Source organism: Dendropsophus ebraccatus, chromosome 6 (genome assembly GCF_027789765.1).
Source record: "Dendropsophus ebraccatus isolate aDenEbr1 chromosome 6, aDenEbr1.pat, whole genome shotgun sequence".
Taxonomy (NCBI): Eukaryota; Metazoa; Chordata; class Amphibia; order Anura; family Hylidae; genus Dendropsophus; species Dendropsophus ebraccatus.
In genome coordinates, this window is record NC_091459.1 from 60,480,885 (window position 1) to 60,503,231 (window position 22,347).

Genomic DNA, 22,347 nt, shown 5'->3' on the forward strand with positions numbered 1-22,347 from the left:
ATTGGATACTATATAGGGCATTTTTGGCGGGATTGGATACTGTATGAGGGTATAAACCCACACACCGTATACGCAGCGTATTTACTGCTGCGATACGCAGCAAATACGCAACAAATACGCAGCAGATTAGATCTAAATAACTGAACACAGCATCAAATCTAAACCATCAAATCTGCTGCGTATTTGTTGCGTATTTGCTGCGTATACTGTGTGTGGGTTTGTACCCTAAGGCACTATTCAGTCAGCAGCATGTGGTGACTAGGGGAGTGGCTATGGAGGTTTGCTATGGGGGCGTGGCTATGGAGGGTTGATATGGGGGCGTGGCTATGGGGACCACGGGGCACATGTCCCTCTTTGCTCTTTGCAAACGTTGGGAGGTATGGAATCACCCCGCCATATGTTACTGCTAGGGGGCCCCCAAAACCTTCCAGAGTCAGCTTTGACACCCGTGATTTTGACAACATGCCTGCCCCTTTTACTCCCATTTACACAGCACCTTTATGGAACACAGGAACTACCCTTAATATAGGTGTAGGAGACATTGCACGTCAAGATACTACAGCCATTGTAAACATATTGTGCAGCTAGGGGGCACACAGATACAGGCAGAAAGTGATGATTACATCCTTGCAAAAGGGGGGACACACCATACCAGTTTCTGAGACTGCTTTAACTGGACCAGGCAAACTATTTTGTCTCTGCTTCATCATTGATGTGGGCCCTATATATGATGCCCAATGTCATGATGTGTCTGTCCATTTGTTGAAACAAACCATACACAACATCCTTGATGTGACTTAAATTAAGAGATTTAAATCTGTCTCTTTATCTCTCATTTCTGCTGGATTATTTGGCTTTCCTATGTTATCCTGTGCCTCCACAATTCTTTCTGCAATACTGGAACATAACCCAATTCCCACATTGGGTGACGTCCGGATTGTTGTGCCTCTGTGTAACACTGCAGATCTACTTGAACTGATCTGGAAAGATTTAACTCTGATCAAGACCCCCACTTGGTTTCCTGAGAATGTCCCAACTCCTTTACATAATCATAACCGATTGGATGAAGAATTACTTCCAGGCCTACCACCACCACCACCACAACTTCAAATACAGTCACCTTTACCTTTGATCGAAAAGCAATGTCCACTACCACCAAGAGCAGAGGCACAACCACCGTTGCCACCAGTACCAGCATCAGCACAACCACCGTTGTCACCATTGCCAGCACCAACACCAGCACCATTGCAACCACCTCAACCTACTATGTTGCAACAAGAGCGTCCTCGATACGTACCTTTCGCTCCAACTCAGAATCCTTTGTGAAGGGTCTATTGGACCCCATCTGGAAGAAACTAGAAGAATCCAGACCAGAATATGTCGACTTACCTGAGAATCAAGTCTTACTCATTGCAAAAGCCATTAAGAAGCAAAGCGCTAAAACTGCTCCACCTAAGAAAGTTGGAACCAAAGTGGCTGTCCTGCAAGAAATTCCTGTTATTCATGCCTCAGGAACATCCGAAACTGAGACAATAATGATAAATCAACCTGTACAACTCTATCCTGAAAACCAATACTCTGGAACCCAACAATTTCAGCTCCCACAAGCACGATATGCGAGACCCCCGAAACCAAAGAATATCATTTGCAATTATTGTGGAAGACGTGGACATATTCAGAGGAATTGTCATTTCCTTAATCGAAGGAGCCAGGATACCCCAAATGTCAACTTGCAATCACGACAGAACTATGAGAATTATCCCCAAGGTCACTACCAAGCATCTAATTAACCCCTTAAGGACAGAGCCAATTTCGATTTTTGCATTTTCGTTTTTTCCTCCTTGTGCTTAAAAGGCCATAGCACTTGCATTTTTCCACCTAGAAACCCACATGAGCCCTTATTTTTTGCGTCACTAATTGTACTTTGCAATGACAGGCTGAATTTTTTCATAAAGTACACTGCGAAACCAGAAAAAAAATAAATGTATGGTGAAATTGAAAAAAAAAAAACGCATTTTGTTTATTTGGGGGAAATGTGTTTTTACGCTATTTGCCCTGGGGTAAAACTGACTTGTTATATATGTTCCTCAAGTCGTTACGATTAAAACGATATGTAACATGTATAACTTATATTGTATCTGATGGCCTGTAAAAACAATACAGTTCAAACCATTGTCAACAAATATACGTCACTTAAAACCGCTCCGTTCCCAGGCTTATACCGCTTTTATCCTTTGGTCTATGGGGCTGTGTGAGGTGTCATTTTTTGCGCCATGATGTGATCTTTCTATCGGTACCTTGATTGCACATATAAGACTTTTTGATCGCTTTTTATTACAATTTTTCTGGATTTGATGCGACCAAAAAAGCGCAATTTTGCACTTTGGGTTTTTTTTGCGCTGACGCCATTTACCGTGCGAGATCAGGAATGTGATTAATTAATAGTTCGGGCGATTACGCACGCGGCGATAGCAAATATGTTTGTTTATTTATTTATTTACTTTTATTTATAACCTGGGAAAAGGGGGGTGATTCTGACTTTTATTAGGGGAGGGGGCTTTTTACTATTAACAACATTTTTTTTTAAACTTTTACACTTATACTAGAAGCCCCCCTAGGGGACTTTTAGTATAAGTGCTTTGATCTCTCATAGAGATCTCTGCAGCATAGATAACATCCCGGAGGAGCGATCTCCTCCACTAGACACCAGGGAAGTGCTGAGCCCGGTAATCGGATGCAGCTGTCATGTTTGAAAGCTGCATCTGATTACTGTATTAGCGGACACGGCGATCGGACCGTGCCCGCTAATACCGGCGGTCCCGGGCTATAAGTGGCACCCGGGACCGCCGCGGTTCAGAGCGGGGTCGCAGCGCGGCCCCGCTCTAAACGTCCTTAACGGCATCATGGCGTAAATATACGCCCTATGTCGTTAAGGGGTTAAGGATGCTACAGAGCTCTGGATCAAGAAGCCTTTCCTCCTCCTCCTTGACAAGATTGAAGACATTGTCCTAGGTCATCCACTCACTATTCTTGCTCCTCACGATTTTCAAGCAATTCTCAAACAGTCTCAACAACCTCATCTTTCTATGCAGCGCAACATGCGTCTCCAATGTTCCTTGCTATGCCTGAATATATTACCTTGAAGAGATGTACTCTTTTAAATCCTGCTACTCTGCTTCCTCTCTCAAGGGGGGACTATCAGCCAGACTATGAAGACATACCCCCTGGTCAAACACTTCATGAGAGAAGTAGTGATGATGACTATCATGATTGCCTTATACAAATGGAGGCAGAAACTTCACAACCCTCCACTGTCTCTGCTTCTAAACTGGACAATTCTGATAACATTTTCTTCACTGATGGTTCAAGATACGCGGATGAAAGGGGACAATTCCATACCGGTTTTGCTGTGGTTACCTCATCAGAAACCGTGAAGGCAGCTCCCTTACCTTCTAGGATGTCGGCCCAGGAAGCTGAACTCAGGGCCTTGACTGAAGCCTGTCGGCTGGCAGAAGGGAAGACCGCCAATATTTACACGGACTCAGCTTACACGCATGGAATAGCGCATGATTTTGGCCTGGAGTAAGCCCTGCGAGGTTTCCAGACAGCTAGTGGAACGCCCATCAAGAACCATGAAGCCGTCAAGACTTTGATGGAAGCTCTCCATTTACCAACTCAAGTAGCCATTTTGAAGATAAGAGCTCATGACAGAACAGAGACAGAAGAAGCCAGAGGCAATCACAGGGCAGATATGGCAGCAAAAGCTGCAGCACTTCTTCCACAGGTTCGAGAGGAAGCAAAGGTTGGCATTGGCATACATGTATTGACAAGAGCAGGGAAAAAGAAGAAAGAAGAAGAGAGAGAAACCAAACAACAAGAAATACCAAATCCAGGCATTACTCTACTGAAGCAATTTCAGACTCAAACAGGCCCAGAAGAAAAGAAAGAATGGGAAAAACAAGGAGCTGAGATTCAGCAAGATGGATTTTGGAGCAAAGGAAAGAGACTTTGCCTGCCAAGAGCTTTGTATCCCGCAATGGTACAATGGGCCCATGGAGTTACCCATCGAGGGAAGAATCAGATGATTTCTGTAATTGCTAAACTATACCTGGCACCTGGAATTTCTACTACGGCAACTACCTATGCCAAGAGCTGTGACATCTGCAGCACTTGCAATCCTGGGGGCACAGTTCCTACCCCGAAGAAACATCTAGCCAGGCCACTGTACCCGTTCCAGCGAATCCAAATTGATCATATGGAACTGCCAAAAAGTGGGAAGTACAAATACATTTTAGTAGTGGTGGACATGTTCTCAGGATGGACAGAGGCCTACCCAGTCACTAATATGACAGCCAAACTTACAGTTAAAAAACTTTTGACTGAACTAGTCTGTAGATTTGGAGTACCAGAAGTTATTGAAAGTGACCAAGGCCCAGCCTTTATTGCAGATGTTACCAGAGAAATCTGGAAGATGGTAGGGGCAGATCTAGGCCTACACACACCTTATCATCCTGAAAGTGGTGGGAAGGTAGAGAGGATGAATGCCACTCTGAAAAATAAAATTCTAAAAGCTAGCAAGGAACTCTCCCTTCCCTGGCCTGAGATCTTACCTGTGGCCCTATATTCTGTCAGGAACACCCCTAGACAACCCACTGGTCTTACCCCATATGAGATCCTGTTTGGTGGTCCCCCTAGGCTTGGAAGTTACTATCCCCAACAATTGACAGCAGGAAATGATAGTCTTGTTAAGTATGTTGTAAATTTGTGTAATGAACTGAAAGTAACACATGCTGCAGTTTTCTCCTCCATTCCAGACCCTGAAGCTGACCAAAGTACCCATTCACTTCAGCCAGGCGATTTTGTGGTTGTAGAGAAGCACGTCAGAGACTCTCTGGAACCCCGGTTTGAAGGTCCATTTTAAGTGCTCCTGGTGTCCCCAACCTCTGTGAAACTTGAGGGAAAATCCACCTGGGTCCACGCTTCACACTGCAAGAAAGTGTCTGCCGCCTGTCCTTCACCATGAATAACACATATATCCTTTTCATGTTATGTCTGGTTTGGGTGGGGGTGAGGACACAAGAAGGACTTACTACTTTCTGGTATAATTCATCAAGGGCCCAAGTGGCAAACCTTTGCACCTAGACCCTGCCTGAACAGTGTTTCCTTAGCCTGTTTACTAACCGTCCCACTTCCAACCCAGACTGTGAGACATGGAAAGAGAAATATCCCATAGCCACCGAAACACCTACCCCAAGTCAGGGAATCACTATATACCCTGGGAATTATACATGCTTTACTAGTGAAGGGGGTAGTAGGAATTTGGGAAAGTTCAAACCAGGCTATTGTGGTAGATATAGCGATGCCAGCAGTGAGGAACTTATCAACTAGGTACAATCTGTAGCTGATGTATTCTGGATATGTGGGGACATGAAGATTAGATCCAGACTTGCAGGCAATTGGACTGGGGAATGTGCTTTGGCTAAAGCCATAATGCCTCTTCATATATTTCCCCTGGAAGAGAGCAATTTAGAACAAGTCTCTTCTCTCATCTCTCAGCACTTAAGACGCAAGAGATCTGCTGATTCACACCCCAAAGGGAATTTTGACCCCCATGTGTATCTGGATGTGATAGGAGTGCCAAGGGGGGTGCCAAATGAGTTCAAAGCCAGAGATGAGGTAAAGGCAGCCTTTGAGTCAATCTTTCCCTGGGTGACTACAAACAAAAATGTTGCTTGGATAAACTATGTGTATTACAATCAACAGAGGTTCATTAATTATACTCGGGATGCACTTCAAGGTTTGTCAGAGCAAGTAGGCCCTACTTCCATTATGACCTTCCAAAATAGAATGGCCCTAGACATGGTGTTAGCAGAGAAAGGAGGAGTCTGTAAGATAATATAAGGTGTCTGTTGTACTTACATACCAGACAATACTGGGCCAAATGGGAAAGTGACTCTGGCTATTGAAAAATTAGATGACCTGTCTGCTGAGATTAAGAAGAACTCAGGATATTGTTCTTGGATGAGTGGATGGCAGAAGTGGTTGGCACAGGCAGGAATAGTACTAGGCATAGTTTTGCTAGTCCTATTGATCGTGGTGTTATATATTATCCCTTGCATTAAGAAACTAATTTCCAAAGGTATATATGAAGCCACACCTACTCTAGCCTACTTAGAGGATGATGGTTTCACCTGCACTGAAGAAGACATTGCTAAGGACATTCCCCCATTAAAAAAATATGATTTGCACTGATTATGCACTAACAAATATGTAAAAGGAGTACAAGAAAGCACAAAAAATAAAGGACAACTATAACCTTAGCACAAATAGTAGACCCCTCTAGGGTAAACATTTAGGGACATAATAGGGAAAGAATAGAATCTGAATTCCTTTGCAGAAGTCCACTACAAAGGGAGGTTATCCAGAAGGGATAACCTGTCTCAACCGAGAAGGGTGATTGTTCAAAACAATCTGTGGCCGAAGAATCCAATCCAATTCCCCTTTCCTTTTCCTCTCCCGGCAAAGGTACAGATTTCAGGAATGTATCTGCTAGGTACAATGATGTGTATGATTAAATCAGGATAAGGATAAATCTATCAATCCAGTTGTCCGTTTCCTGGCCTCATTTTAACGTTTTAGGGGGGCTGTCAAGGGTCTGGGGATAGATTAAAATGAAAACGTTTCAATGTGCCATGATTTTATATAATCCCATAATCAATATATATATAATCCTTAATGAATATATCAGATATGCTTTTTGCTTGAAACAGCTCAGTGCATGATTATGCCTCCTCCATAAACCTACATTTCCTGTGTGGTTGACAAAGGAAGTTTGAAGGCCTGCTGAAGAAACTAAAATTCAGGAAGTCGTTCATATGAGACATTGCTATGCAACAATATATTGCGCACTTATAATATACCAAATATGGCTAGAGATCAAATGTATCCAATCATGTTCTGTCAAATATATCCGTGTGACTTAATAACCACACCTTTTGTCATCGCATATAAGAAGAAGGTGAAATTTATTAAAACGGAGAGGTACCCACAATTTGTGTCCAGAGTATCTGTATCGAGCTCCTTCTGATGCAGGGTTTTGGGGGCGTCCCGGTACTACTTCTTAGAATTAATCAGGACAGAGACAGTTAATTGAAGCAAGGTGGACTAAAAATAGGACTACCACCTTGACACATGTGTCTCCCAGCCACATACTCTCATATAAGGAAAAAGAGGTATTCCCCCAAAAATTATTTTTGCATTATTACGTTTCCCATCCATAGCTTTTCATCTTTCCAATATCAATTTATTATGGATTCTGCACAGTTTTGCTGTTATCTAGATGCATTCACCCCCACTAAACGCATAGAATCATCAAATCTCAGTCCACTCCGACGACATTATGGCCCTGCCCACTGAAGAAAGGCAGGATAGCTACAGTCTCCTCAGCTTCCTCCAGTGTGGCTGTGAGACCCTCCCTCACAGTACACAGCCGACTGTGCCCGCTACTGCTGCTGTGACCCACACACCCGACAATGCCTGTTGCTGTCAGCTTCCCGGCTCCTGTGCTGTGACATTGTGGTATCCCACTAGGGGTGCTACTATTATTTAGATCCTTCGCAAAAGTCTGTAATTTTTGTGGTCTTATTACAGTACAAGTAGTATTAAGAGTTGACCACTAGATGTTGCTGTATTATGTATTGATGTATGGAAGCTGCACAGCTGAAGGATCGCAAAGGGTTATTGTGTTTGTGCGTACCAGAATCTGCAAACCAGTAGGATTTCTGTTTTCTTTTATCCTATCACCTCTTCTCTCTCTTCTTCTATTGCATTTTTTTCACCCAATCACACCGCACCCTACATGCAGTAGAGTAAGTTAGTCCCTTGGGTGGGGGAGGAGCAAGAGCTTTCTGTTTGGTACAGTGTGGAGAAAGGATTCAAACAAGATAGCTCTCCACAGCAGTCTTGTCCGGGCCCTGACCCTTTGCCAGGTCCCCGAAGTTCAGTATTAGCCAGTGCTAAGGTAGGACGCAGGACAGCACACTGTCACCAACTTTCCCTTACGTACCCACACAAAGCACTCTTAGGAGAGGATCAGCTAAAAGATAACCTCAACCCACGTCGTGGACAAGGAGAAGTCACTGATCCGGGTGGAGCAAAGCTGCAGTAAGCTTATGAACTCCATCTCGCAGCGCGGGTGTCAGCAGGGAACCCTCAGCATTCCGCTCAGCCCAGGTAATAAGATCTGGGGCCTGTGTCACCCATTAGTATGGTTTGGCCAACGCTAGTAGGCATAAGGTGGTGTGAAGACTAGAGTAAAGGTCAATAGATGGGCACAGGCGTTCTTCTTCTGCTACTACAAGTAGTCTTCTATATCCTCCAACATCCAGGCAGAGCACATTTCTACATGGGTTGAGACTCTCACGGCATCCTCCTGTCTGCTACTGTGCCTCGGCACAACTCTATCAACACAACTATCTCCTACTCAGCACTTATCCCACAGATCTGGTTGTCTTAAGTTTAAGTCTGTATTGGAACTTTTGTCAAGTGTACACAGCATATACACTGCAACCTTGGGACACTTCCCTTTTCTGTGGGTGGCAGTTCCTACTATCCGGGAGTGTCATTACACCGCTCTGGCCACCTGTGAATATATCATCTGTGACATTATCCCAAGGGACCCAGTAGCAACCCGGCAGGACACTGACCAAAGGGGAAAAGGGTACACCCGGCCTTATCTACTAAAAGCAGGCTTGCATCACACCCGTGTGCCCATCTGGCACTGGCGTCATGTGACAACACAATAAGGTCTGGCTGTATCTCAGCCATCCACCACCGGAGTGGTGTCACACTACAATACCTAGCACGTAACCGACCGCCCCTTCGATATAACACCTCACGGGGGGGGGATCACCACAAAATCCCCCCACACACACACACACACATCCAACCATGCCCGCTCCTGCACTGTGACACCCCTACACACACATCCAACCATGCTCGCTCCTGTCAGCCTGCACTGTGCCCCCGCTCTGACGCTCACCCCCCGCACTGTGTGCCCCCTGACTGTGCCCCCCGCACAGATCCGCAGCAGGCGGTACCAAAGTCGCTCTTAAAGATAAGGTACCAAAGTTGCTCTTAAAAGGGCACTTTTAAAGGGACAGCATTAAAGTTGTTCTTTAAGAGCCGGGTAGAAGGTCATAAAGGGCAGCACTATAGTTGCTCTTCAAAGGGTGGTACCTAAGTCTCTTTTAAAGGGACAGTACATAAGCTGCTATTTCCAAGGAAATTGAAATCTAGTTTTGACCCAAAAATTGTTTTTCAAATTTAATGCTTTAAGTGAAGCTTAGCCTGGTCCTGGAATTATGTTGGCGAGACTGTCATAATTATACATACTACCGTCATGGCCAAAAGTTTTGAAAATGATACAAATATTAATTTTTACAAAGTCTACTGCTTCAGTTTTTAAAAAGGCAATTTGCATATACTCCAGAATGTTATAAAAGACCAGCTAACAAGGTTTCAGTGATTGCTCCATTAACACAGGTGTGGGTGTTGATGGGGACAGGGCTGGAGATCAATCTGTCATGATTAAGTAAGAATGACACCACTGGACACTTTAAAAGGAGGCTGGTGCTTGGCATCATTCTTTCTCTTCTGTTAACCATGGCTATCTCTAAAGAAACACGTGCAGTCATCATTGCACTGCACAAAAATGGCCTAACAGGAAAGAGTGTCGCAGCTAGAAAGATTGCACCTCAATCAACAATCAATCGCATCATCAAGAACTTCAAGGAGAGAGGTTCCATTGTTGCCAAAAATGCTCCAGGGTGCCCAAGAAAGACCAGCAAGTGCCAGGACCGTCTCTTAAAAGTGTTTCAGCTGTGGAATCGGGCTACCAGCAGTGCAGAGCTTGCTCAGGAATGGCAGCAGGCAGGTGTGAGTGTATCTGCACGCACTGTAGGCGGAGACTGGTCTCAAGGAGGGCAGCAAAGAAGCCACTTCTCTCCAGAAAAAACATCAGGGACAGACTGATATTCTGCAAAAGGTACAGGGAATGGACTGCTGAGAACTGGGGTAAAGTCATTTTCTCTGATAAATCCCCTTTCCGATTGTTTGGGACATCTGGAAAACAGCCTATTCGGAGAAGACGAAGTAAGCGCTACCACCAGTCTTGTCTCATGCCAACTGTAAAGCATCCTGAAACCATTCATGTGTGAGGGTGCTTCTCAGCCAAGGGAATCGTCTCTCTCACAGTCTTGCCTAAAAACACAGCCATGAATAAAGAATGGTACCAGAATGTCCTCCAAGAGCAACTTCTCCCAACCGTTCAAGAGCAGTTTGGCGATCAACAATGCCTTTTCCAGCATGATGGAGCACCTTGCCATAAAGTAAAGGTGATAACTAACGGGTGGACAAACAAAAACCAACAAATTCTGACAAAATGCAAGCATTGATTGTGCAAGAATGGACTGCTATCAGTCAGGATTTGGTCCAGAAGTTGATTGAGAGCATGCCAGGGAGAATTGCAGAGGTCCTGAAGAAGAAGGGTCAACACAGCAAATATTGATTTGCTGCGTTAACTCATTCTAACTGTCAATATAAGCTTTTGTTACTCATATTATGATTGCAATTATATTTCTGTATGTGATAAAAACATCTGACAAACACATATAAAAACCAGAGTGCAGCAGATCATGTGAAAATATAATATTTGTGTCATTCTCAAAACTTTTGGCCATGACTGTACTGTATATGTGGTGCCTCACGGGTGTTTCATGTTTCACACCTGGTGCAAAAAGCCTCTTACTCAAAGTTAAGTGGTGATGTAGGTAGTTTATTTTTTCACCACTAGATGTCAGTATTTTCTATGTGAGCTGTTTTCTATTGCACAGCTGAAGTAAGCAAAGCGTTACTGTTTCTTATATATTATGTACTTCTGTTGTCCAATAGAGAGACTCTTCTTTTCTAACCTATAACTCTTCTTCTTTCTTTGCACACATTCTTTTCCACCACTCACAGGGTCTTTTACACACCCCTGTAGGAAGTAGTCACTTGGTGGGAGGAAGTGTAATGTCAGTCTTATCAGTTTTTTTGTGGGAGAAGGACGTACAGAGCAGATGTACCTGCTGTAGCCAAGCCAGGGCCTGGCTCTGCCAGGAGCCTTGTCTGGCACAATTCAGTGTGTGTTAGTGAGTTCGTCAGAGACACATGTGGATGAAGCAACCAGAGACACTTCGTTCTTCTAGCCTCTCTACTGTAGCTACTATGCAGTGCTAGACACTACAGAGGGAAAAAAAAAGTCAGAGGAAAACCCAGCCCATGCCAAAAACCTCTCTACAAAATGCAGGGCAGTATTCTGAAACAAGAGGAACTAGCCTGGATAGAACAAACATATGAAAAGGTCTACGTACTCTATCTCGCAGTGCAGGTGACACCAGGAAACCTCGGACACTTAGCTTCACGCACGTAACCACAGCTAGGGCTTGTATCGCCCTATTAGGACGGGAAGCTTGACACTGTAGGGCAGAAGGTGGTCAGACACAGTCTACACACAGGTACAAGTGAACTTTTCACTCTCAAATCTCAGGTGTTTCTTTAAAGTTCAGAGTACAATATTACTTTGGGTTGGGACTCCCTTGACAAACTCCTCTCCTCTACGCTGCTCCACTATACTCTAAACTCTTCAAGCACCGCTACAACTACCTCTACTAGATTCAGCACTTTCAAGTATCTCTGCAGCACAGACTCAGTTGAGCACTTTTATTTGTACAAAGATTATCTATTTGCTGCAAAGTGGGGCGGTACCGGGGGGCGGTACCGACAGTCCGGGTATGTCAATTTGCACTCAGGACTACTGTGACAAGAGCCCAAGGGACCCATCACAGCCCCGCAGGTCACCGACCACTTCAGGGGAGTACAGCCAGCCACAACATAAAGCAGGGACCAACATCACACCTGTGTGCTGGACTAGCACTGGCGTCACGACAATACCATCACTGGCTGAGCTGTACAACACAACCGATCAACCACCACAGAGGTGGCGTCACCGGTAACATCACAGTACATGACACAGGTCGAGTACCACATTTATACTCAATGAAAGAAAAATGATGGACCAATAAAGAGTCTATATAATCAGATGAAAATTTTTAGTAGAAATAATGATGTAGATATAACGATGATGCAATAGTTATTACCGTCATTATAATATTAGAGCTGAAGGACAAGTTTATTGAAGAAACTGTACAAAGAGTGGACTCAAGGTAGGATATGGTTGGGCATAAAGGTATACAGGTTCTATATGGTATCCTGCCACACAGGGGCGTAGCTAGGGGTTCAGCCTAGGGGGGGCGAGCAAGTCTGAGTGGGCCCCCAACCGATTATGTTACTCAAAGGGAACCTCGCTTGACAACAATGCTTTCTAAATAATAAAGGGTATATTCTGCTCCATTACTCATAGTGAATTAAGAGCAGTGTTAGAGGCTTCTACATTTACATATATAGACACATAAAATGAAACAGTGACTTACAAGGGGTGTCTTCTCATCGGAGTCGCTCACTATCCCAATGTCATGGATGTATGGGCAGTATAACAGGTTCACCTGAGATCTGTAGTTAAAACTGTAAAAAAAAGTTAAATCCATTATGCAAAGACTATTATTTTCCCTATACACTGACTGACCCATATACCATAGAGGTAGATAATTTGCATTCTGCCTAAGACAGGTGCATCACTCACAGGGAGGTACCGCAGGCTCAATCACTAGCTAACTCGGGCAGCCACTACAGGCTGCTGCACCCTGCTCTCTGTGATCCGAATCACAGCTTTCTGATTTAAACATACTTGTCCCTTATCCTGTAAGAGACTGGGGTGGAGGGGTCGGACCTCTGCCCCCATTCCCCCAGGATCTCCAGATCAGCCCCCAGCTCCTCTATGAAGCTGCCAGAGAGAACTGGGCCAAATAGGGTTAAATCAGAAAACCACTGTTTTCCACATGTCCAGCTCCCCCTGGTTTCCACATGTCCAGCTCCCCCTGGTTTCCACATGTCCAGCTCCCCCTGGTTTCCACATGTCCAGCTCCCCCTGGTTTCCACATGTCCAGCTCCCCCTGGTTTCCACATGTCCAGCTCCCCCTGGTTTCCACATGTCCAGCTCCCCCTGGTTTCCACATGTCCAGCTCCCCCTGGTTTCCACATGTCCAGCTCCCCCTTGTTTCCAACATGTCCAGCTCCCCCTGTTTACCAGCTCCCCCTGTTTCCACATGTCCAGCTCCCCCTGTTTACCAGCTCCCTCTGTTTCCACATGTCCAGCTCCCCCTGGTTTCCACATGTCCAGCTCCCCCTGGTTTCCACATGTCCAGCTCCCCCTGGTTTCCACATGTCCAGCTCCCCCTGGTTTCCACATGTCCAGCTCCCCCTGGTTTCCACATGTCCAGCTCCCCCTGGTTTCCACATGTCCAGCTCCCCCTGGTTTCCACATGTCCAGCTCCCCCTGGTTTCCACATGTCCAGCTCCCCCTGGTTTCCACATGTCCAGCTCCCCCTTGTTTCCAACATGTCCAGCTCCCCCTGTTTACCAGCTCCCCCTGTTTCCACATGTCCAGCTCCCCCTGTTTACCAGCTCCCTCTGTTTCCACATGTCCAGCTCCCCCTGGTTTCCACATGTCCAGCTCCCCCTGGTTTCCACATGTCCAGCTCCCCCTGGTTTCCACATGTCCAGCTCCCCCTGGTTTCCACATGTCCAGCTCCCCCTGGTTTCCACATGTCCAGCTCCCCCTGGTTTCCACATGTCCAGCTCCCCCTGGTTTCCACATGTCCAGCTCCCCCTGGTTTCCACATGTCCAGCTCCCCCTGTTTCCACATGTCCAGCTCCCCCTGTTTCCACATGTCCAGCTCTCCCCGTGTCCACATGTCCAGCTCCCCCTGTGTCCACATGTCCAGCTCCCCGTTTCCACATGTCCAGCTCCCCCTGCGTCCACATGTCCAGCTCCCCCTGTGTCCACATGTCCAGCTCCCCCTGTGTCCACATGTCCATCTCCCCCTGTGTCCACATGTCCATCTCCCCCTGTGTCCACATGTCCAGCTCCCCCTGTGTCCACATGTCCAGCTCCCCCTGTGTCCACATGTCCAGCTCCCCCTGGGTCCACATGTCCAGCTCCCCCTGTTTCCACATGTCCAGCTCCCCCTGTTTCTACATGTCCAGCTCCCCCTGTGTCCACATGTCCAGCTCCCCCTGTTTCTACATGTCCAGCTCCCCCTCTTTACCAGCTCCCCCTGTGTCCACATGTCCAGCTCCCCCTATGTCCACATGTCCAGCTCCCCCTGTTTCCACATGTCCAGCTCCCCCTGTGTCCACATGTCCAGCTCCCCCTGTGTCCACATGTCCAGCTCCCCGTTTCTACATGTCCAGCTCCCCCTCTTTACCAGCTCCCCCTATGTCCACATGTCCAGCTCCCCCTGTTTCCACATGTCCAGCTCCCCCTGTTTCCACATGTCCAGCTCCCCCTGTTTCTACATGTCCAGCTCCCCCTGTGTCCACATGTCCAGCTCCCCCTGTTTCCACATGTCCAGCTCCCCCTGTTTCCACATGTCCAGCTCCCCCTGTGTCCACATGTCCAGCACCCCCTGCATCCACATGTCCAGCTCCCCGTTTCCACATGTCCAGCTCCCCCTGCGTCCACATGTCCAGCTCCCCCTGTGTCCACATGTCCAGCTCCCCCTGTGTCCACATGTCCAGCTCCCCCTGTGTCCACATGTCCATCTCCCCCTGTGTCCACATGTCCAGCTCCCCCTGCTTCCACATGTCCAGCTCCCCCTATGTCCACATGTCCAGCTCCCCCTGCTTCCACATGTCCAGCTCCCCCTGCTTCCACATGTCCAGCTCCCCCTGCTTCCACATGTCCAGCTCCCCCTGCATCCACATGTCCAGCTCTAGTCTATTCCTAAAGATACAGACTGCCTGTGCAGTCTGTATCTTATGCTTTTACCTATAGCTGCGGAGCGGAGCAGTAAGGCCGGGGGCGGCCATCTTGATGACGTCAGTGGTGCGTTCCAGCGCTGGAACGCAAGGGACGTCATCAACATGGCGCCCGGCTTTACTGCACCGCTACAGAGGACTGGGTAAAGTATAAGATACAGACTGCACAGGCAGTCTGTATCTTCAGAAATAAACTTCATGAAGATACAGACTGCCTTTGCAGTCTGTATCTTATACTTTACCCAGTCCTCTGTAGCGGTGCAGTAAAGCCGGGCGCCATCTTGATGACGTCCCTTGCGTTCCAGCGTTGGAACGCACCACTGTGACGTCATCAAGATGGCCGCCCCCGGCCGTACTTCTCCGCTATACAGGATTAGGTAAAAGCATAAGATACAGACTGCACAGGCAGTCTGTATCTTCAGGAATAGACTTAGGGAGCAAAAATTCAATAGCGATCTGAGTGGGCCCCTGCCAGAGTGGGCCCGGGGGCGGCCGCCCCCCCTGCCCCCCATCAAATTTCGCTACTGCTGCCACACATTTATCCACAGATTCTGCAGCTGGGCCTGTAGATCAGCTGCATTCTAGTCAATCCCATAAATGGCCAATTAATGGTAAATCTGGCCACCAGGCAGGCCAAGGAAGGAATGCAATGTGGTGGAGACATTCCAGGTGAACCCTTGCTCTGTGTGGGTAAACACTATCCTGGTGAAAAATGTCAACCATGCCATGAGAGGCAACATTTAGCACAGAAATTCTTGCTCATATCACTGATTTGTTAGTGTTTCTAATACCACTACTGCCATATTGAATGGCTTTCCAGATTTTCAAACAAGCAGTTGGGGCAGTGTGTTGCTTCACAACTAAGGCAGTCTGTCATCAGATCCCAAACATAACCTGGATTCATCACTGAGGACAATATGGTTACATAGCCATTAAGGTTTCTCGTTCAAAACAACATTGCAAACAAAGGTGAAAGAGGCAGGCTGTCAGTCGCAGGACATGTAAGGGATGCCTAACCTGCTTCTATCAGTCAAATGATTCACCCCCTCTGTCAACTTTGTGAAATGTTTTCATACAATGTATCATGCAGTAATGCCTAACAATCAACAATATCTCTCCAAGAGGTACAGTGCACAGAGCATCTCTCCAAGAGGTACAGTACACAGAGCATCTCTCCAAGAGGTACAGTACACAGAGCATCATTTTATAGGCCAGCAAGACCCAGTGTTAAATCAAACCACATCTGTACTCATCTACACATATGAGATTTCATGGGCACTTGTCTACGTATACCACGCCTGTTCATCAACAATTCATATATTCCATTATCTCAAATTCGCTGTTATCATATATTGTACATATATTGGTATAAAATGTACTGTATATGTACTGGTATTATATGTATTGTACAGATACTAGTATTGTATATATTGTTTATGTACTGTTACGTAATGATTAATGTTAATGTAATGATTAATGATTAATGGTGACTAAAATGATGATCGCCATCGTTTTCCTGTTCTGTCAACATAGCCTCAGATAACTTAAAATTTAGCTCCTATAAAATAGTAATAATACTATAACTTGTCTTAAAACATGCTTAAAATTAAAGGAGAAGTCCAGAATTTTTTTTTATTAAAGTATTGTATTGCCCCCCAAAAGATATACAAATAACCAATATACATTTATTATGGGAAATGCTTAGAAAGTGCTTTTCTCCCTGCACTTACTACTGCATCAAGGCTTCACTTCCTGGATAAACATGGTGATGTCACGACCCGACTCCCAGAGCTGTGTGGGCTGTGGCTGCTGGAGAGGATGATGGCAGGGGGACACTGAGGGACACAGGACACTGAGCATCCCTCTGCCATCACCCTCTCCAGCAGCCACAACCTGCACAGCTCTGGGAGTCGGGTCGTGACATCACCATTTTATCCAGGAAGTGAAGCCTGGATGCAGTAGTAAGTGCAGGGGAAAAAGCACTATATGTTAATTTCCCGTAATAAGTGTATATTGGTAATTTGTATACCTTTTGGGGGGCAATACAATACTTTAATAAAAAATTTTGCCGGACTTCTCCTTTAAATATGAAAAGAAAGTGAAATTTTCTTAATAGTGACTGCTTCAACAAACGTGGGACCTTAATAGTTCTAAGGCTATGTTTACACAACGTAAGCTACGTAATAATCATGGGCGTTGTTGCTGATTTGTAACAACGGCCGTGATTACTAAGTAACTTACATAGTGCTGCCTTCAATGGAATCACGGCATATACACATAGTATATAATGATCTTATCTGACACCGGCCATTCCGTGAACCGGCCGGGTCACAGAACGGCCGGTGTCTTACAACATGTTAACATAACCTAAGGCTGTAAAGGGTTATTTTGTAATGGGATTTGTATAACTTAGCCTTTCGGAATATCTGCTTTGTTTTTAATGTTTTCTCATTTTTCAGAACGTGGTTTAGCTGGCTTTATTATTATGTAGCAATGGCAATTTCCCTCAGCTTTGAATGCAGAACTTTTAGTGTATCTTTTGGATTTTACATTCAGTGGCAGAAAATTTGGATAACATCACGATAAGGCTATGTTTACACAGCGTTTAATAGCGTCTGTTGCGGTATCGGCTGAAGGAACATCCTGAATGTAGCCTGGCGCCATTCAGGGCATTAAAATAATGATGTGTGCATACAACGGACGGTATTGCATTGACTTCAATGCAATGCCGCCCCTGCAGTAAATAACAGACGCTGATTTCATTGCAATCAGCGTCCGTTCTTTACTTTAAAAGAACGAAGTGTGAACATAGCCTAAGGCCCCCGTACACACTGAGCAAGAACGGCGTCCGCTTCCTCTCCTCTCTGCTCAAAGAAATGACATGTCACTTCGTTGAGCAGAGAGCGGCGGCAGCGGAGCAGCATGCGCCCTCTCATTACCTCAAAGCAGGAAACTGAGCACGGTGCTGTTCTTGCTCAGTGTGGTCAGGGCCTAAGAGTGAAATGAAATTTTAATGATTGTGTTAGTTATTAGTATGTGCACAGTTGCCCCTCATATATCATGGAAAGTTTGTAAATGGATACCTTACATATACTTTACTTTACTTAAATGTAGATGTGACTAGTAATCAAAGTGTTGCCTATAAAGTGTAAGTTTTAAAGAGGCACTGTTGTGTTTTTTTTTTTAATCTACAGTGGTTGTGATCACTTTTTTCTACATTTTTTATGTTTAAATCGACGCTATACATCTAGCCACTAGGCGTCTCCCTTCACTATGCATGTGAACAGCTGCTGCACATCCACATTCAGTAGCAGAATCCTAAGGGTGCTCGCATGGTCAGCTCTCCCATCACACAGCACTACATTGACATTATACTGGCTGAATTGTTTCAGACTGACGGTACACCATTGCCCCTTCACTCTGGTGAACTTATAATTATTCACTAACTTAACTATAAAAATGAGACATGACGCCATTACTACTTCAAGTGCGTGGGGGTAGGCCACAGCTATTTATTTATTTATTTTAAACCAAACAAGGTAAATGTAACCTGGGGGGTAGGACCCTGCTCGAACACCTTCGTGGCGAGGTCACCGGAATGCCTAAGCCACCGCCGACGCGGTGGGCATGTCCTTGTAGATCTGCCGGGTGGCCTCGCCGCTCCTTCTCCTTCCCCCTCAGCAAGGTCCTTCCCCCGTGCCAATCTGTGACAAATGTAATCAGAAATAAAACGATCAACAACTCAGAACAAACATAGCAGAAAATTAGGGCGGGTGGGTGGGAAAGCTGTTCCTCTCTCAGCCAACACGCTGGTGTGGTGACACGTGCTACCAGCCAGCTCCCTTTATCAACTAGTGCCCTCCCCCTGCCCTCCCCTTCCCTTCTCACATGACTCCCTCATGCTAGGGACGTGCTACGCTCCCTGTTCCCCTCAGTCACAAGCAGTGCCTCTTAGTCAGAGCCACTGCTCCAGACTGACGGTACACCATTGCCCCTTCACTCTGGTGAACTTATAATTATTCACTAACTTAACTATAAAAATGAGACATGACGCCATTACTACTTCAAGTGCGTGGGGGTAGGCCACAGCTATTTATTTATTTATTTTAAACCAAACAAGGTAAATGTAACCTGGGGGGTAGGACCCTGCTCGAACACCTTCGTGGCGAGGTCACCGGAATGCCTAAGCCACCGCCGACGCGGTGGGCATGTCCTTGTAGATCTGCCGGGTGGCCTCGCCGCTCCTTCTCCTTCCCCCTCAGCAAGGTCCTTCCCCCGCGCCATAGGTGCACCGTGTAACCCTACACTGTGCACCTACCCCCACTAGCTAAGGTGAAGAGTGCTCTTTCTATGGCGTCCTGAAGGCCCGAGAGAAAGATATCCTGACCTATGTCATTTAAGTGAACGCCATCGTGTAACATTAACCGGCGATTGTTGCCCTCCAACTGGCGATGGCGTATGGCTATACCACCTCGGGACCTAACAAAACGTGAAATGCGGGTGTTTAAAATACGCCGGGCCCTCTCAATAGCTCCCGGGTTCCTGGCCCCATTCCAAACTACTCTGGGAACCACTTCAGACCATACAATTATGGAATCCGTAAATAGCTCGGACATTCTAATAACATCAGACTTGATAACGGAAATCAACTCAGCCAGCCGAACGGAACAGAGGTCATTGCCCCCAGCGTGGATGAAAAGCACAGCAGGACCGTGCAACTGTTTGCTGATGGCAATGACCTCTGAAAGCACTCTCAGCCATCTCATACCACCTACACCTCTCCATGAAACATTAGCTTGCAAAAAGCCGAGACTCAAACCGCCCGGGCGGCACGAAGCACGTTGTGCAGCCCTGTGAATGAAAGAATGTCCGATGATCCACACCTCCGGTCGATGCTGACCTACAAAGAAACGGAAACATTAAGCCAACAGATTTGGACGAACGTAACGTTTATAACAATCAGAGGACCACCGCCCCAAGCGCTTCACAGAGTCCCCGGGCATCCCAATAGCATCAGCTACTGTGGCCGCACCTATCCTAAACGAATGCGTGCCAAACTCCTTAGCGTTAAGCCCCTCCCGCTCCAAAACCTTCTTAAGGATGGTCTCAAACTGATATTTGGTCACTGGGGAGTGGTCCTCGTGGACCAAGAACTGAGGAGAAGGAGTATCTGCCTGTGACACTGGCCTGAACTTAATATACTCCTCGACTATGTGTACCGGGCAGGCTTCCCAACCCAAACGATTGACCGCTAACCAAGACCCCTCTGCATATACATCCGTCTTAGACTTACGGACAAATTTCTTCATTGAACTGGGGAATACAACTACATCGGAAGCCTGGAGCCCGGAGGGCTTCGATTTTGATAGGGCAACTAACTCGCTCACCCTCAAAGCCCCGAAGAAGGCCAAACAAAAGGCCGCCTGGAAGACCTTAACCTCAAACGGGGAAGAACATATCGCGAATAACTGACCCAATAGCCGTTGTAACAGGGCATATGAAATGGGCCTACGCTGGTCCTTACAAACCTTTTCCTTCTTCCAACCCCGCAACACCAATTTAACTGCTAAGTCCTTCGTGGGGTCGGCTAAACCCAGCAACCTAAGCATGAAGGAAACACCCGAAAGGCGTCTTCTGGCCACCATTACTGAAACCCCTTTTTCCCTCAATTTCGCTAAGTAAGCCCATGTGACCTGCTTACAAACCAACGGGTCCGATGACCATTCCGACCCACTTGCGCCGTCTAACCACTCAGCCCAGGCCTTACCGTGATTGGACCAAGTAGCTGTTGACAAAGACGATTCAAGCAACGGCCTCAGCGGTTCACCAAGTCCCATAGGAAAGGCGGGCAGGGGACTCCTTCCATCTGAGCTCGGGGGTGCAGCATCCTGAAACGAGCCCACTGTAAACGGGACAAAGAGTCAGCCATACAATTATCATCCCCCGGAACATGCCTAGCCCGGAAAACAATATTGAACTGCAAACAACGCAACACTAAATGCCTCAATAATGCCAAAACCGGCAGCGAAGAGGACGTCAGATTGTTGACCGCATAGACCACGCTCATATTGTCGGTCCAAAAACGAATTCTCCTGTTAGCCATCTGATCAGCCCATAATTCCAAGGCCACCACTATGGGGAATAATTCTAACAAGGTTAAATTTGTGGTGAGACCTGCATCTGTCCACGTCTGCGGCCAGGGCTCGGCTGACCACTGGTCAGCAAAAATCGCACCAAAACCATGGCAACCGGCCGCATCCGTGTGCAACTGCAAGTCCCCGTTTTCCAATTCCCGTTCCCTGAAACAAGATGTGCCATCATATTCCTGTAAAAAAGGCACGCCAGGTTCTCAAGTCCGCCTTCAGGGTAGCCGTGAGTCTGATGTAATGCGATGGAAGTCGTCCGCCAGCTGTAGCCATGTACAGCCGGCGGGAAAAAACTCGGCCCATCGGCATTATCCTGCAGACGAACACAAGAAGACCCAGCAATGACTGCAGCTGGCGCAATCTAATTTTCTTTGCCAAAAGACATTCATCAATCATGGACAACAACTTCGCCAATTTCTCCGGTGGTAAGCTAACAACCATCCTCTCCGTGTCAATTTGTACTCCAAGAAAAGACAGGCGGGTACTAGGACCCTCCGTCTTTTCTTCGGCAACAGGAACTCCAAATTTAGCCATGAAAAACCGAAACGTGTCCATAATCTGCTGACACTCCTCCGTGCCCGCAGAACCGCCGAAAAGAAAATCGTCTAGATAATGTAATACCAAAGAGGTGCCCGACTCGAGTCGAACGACCCAGTCCAGAAAGGAAGAAAACAACTCAAAATATTTACAAGATATCGAGCACCCCATCGGTAAACACATGTCGACGTAAATCTGGCCATTCAAACAACAACCCAGAATGTGAAAACAGTCTTCCCGAACCGGAAGGAGGCGGAAGGCAGACTCAATGTCCGACTTACCCATGAGAGCACCGGGGCCAAACTTCTCCACTAGGTGGAGAGCCTTGTCAAAAGAAACATAAGTGACCGCCGCCTCCTCCCGGGTGATGCCATCGTTGACCGAATCCCCAGGTGGAAAGGACAAATGCTGGATCAATCTGAATTTACCTGGATCCTTCTTAGGAACCAAACCCAAGGGAGAAAAAACGTAAATTCGCCATAAGCGGCTCCAAAAAGGGGCCGGCCATGCGACCCATGGCCACCTCCTTATCCAGTTTGTCCTGTGCCACCTCGGGATTATCAGCCACCGAACGCAAATTACTAACCAAACACAAACTGGAATTGGGAATATGTGGAATGTAAAACCCTTCAGAAAACCCTTTAGTGAGGAGGTCTGCTTCCTGCCTCCTGGGGTACAGCTCGAGCCA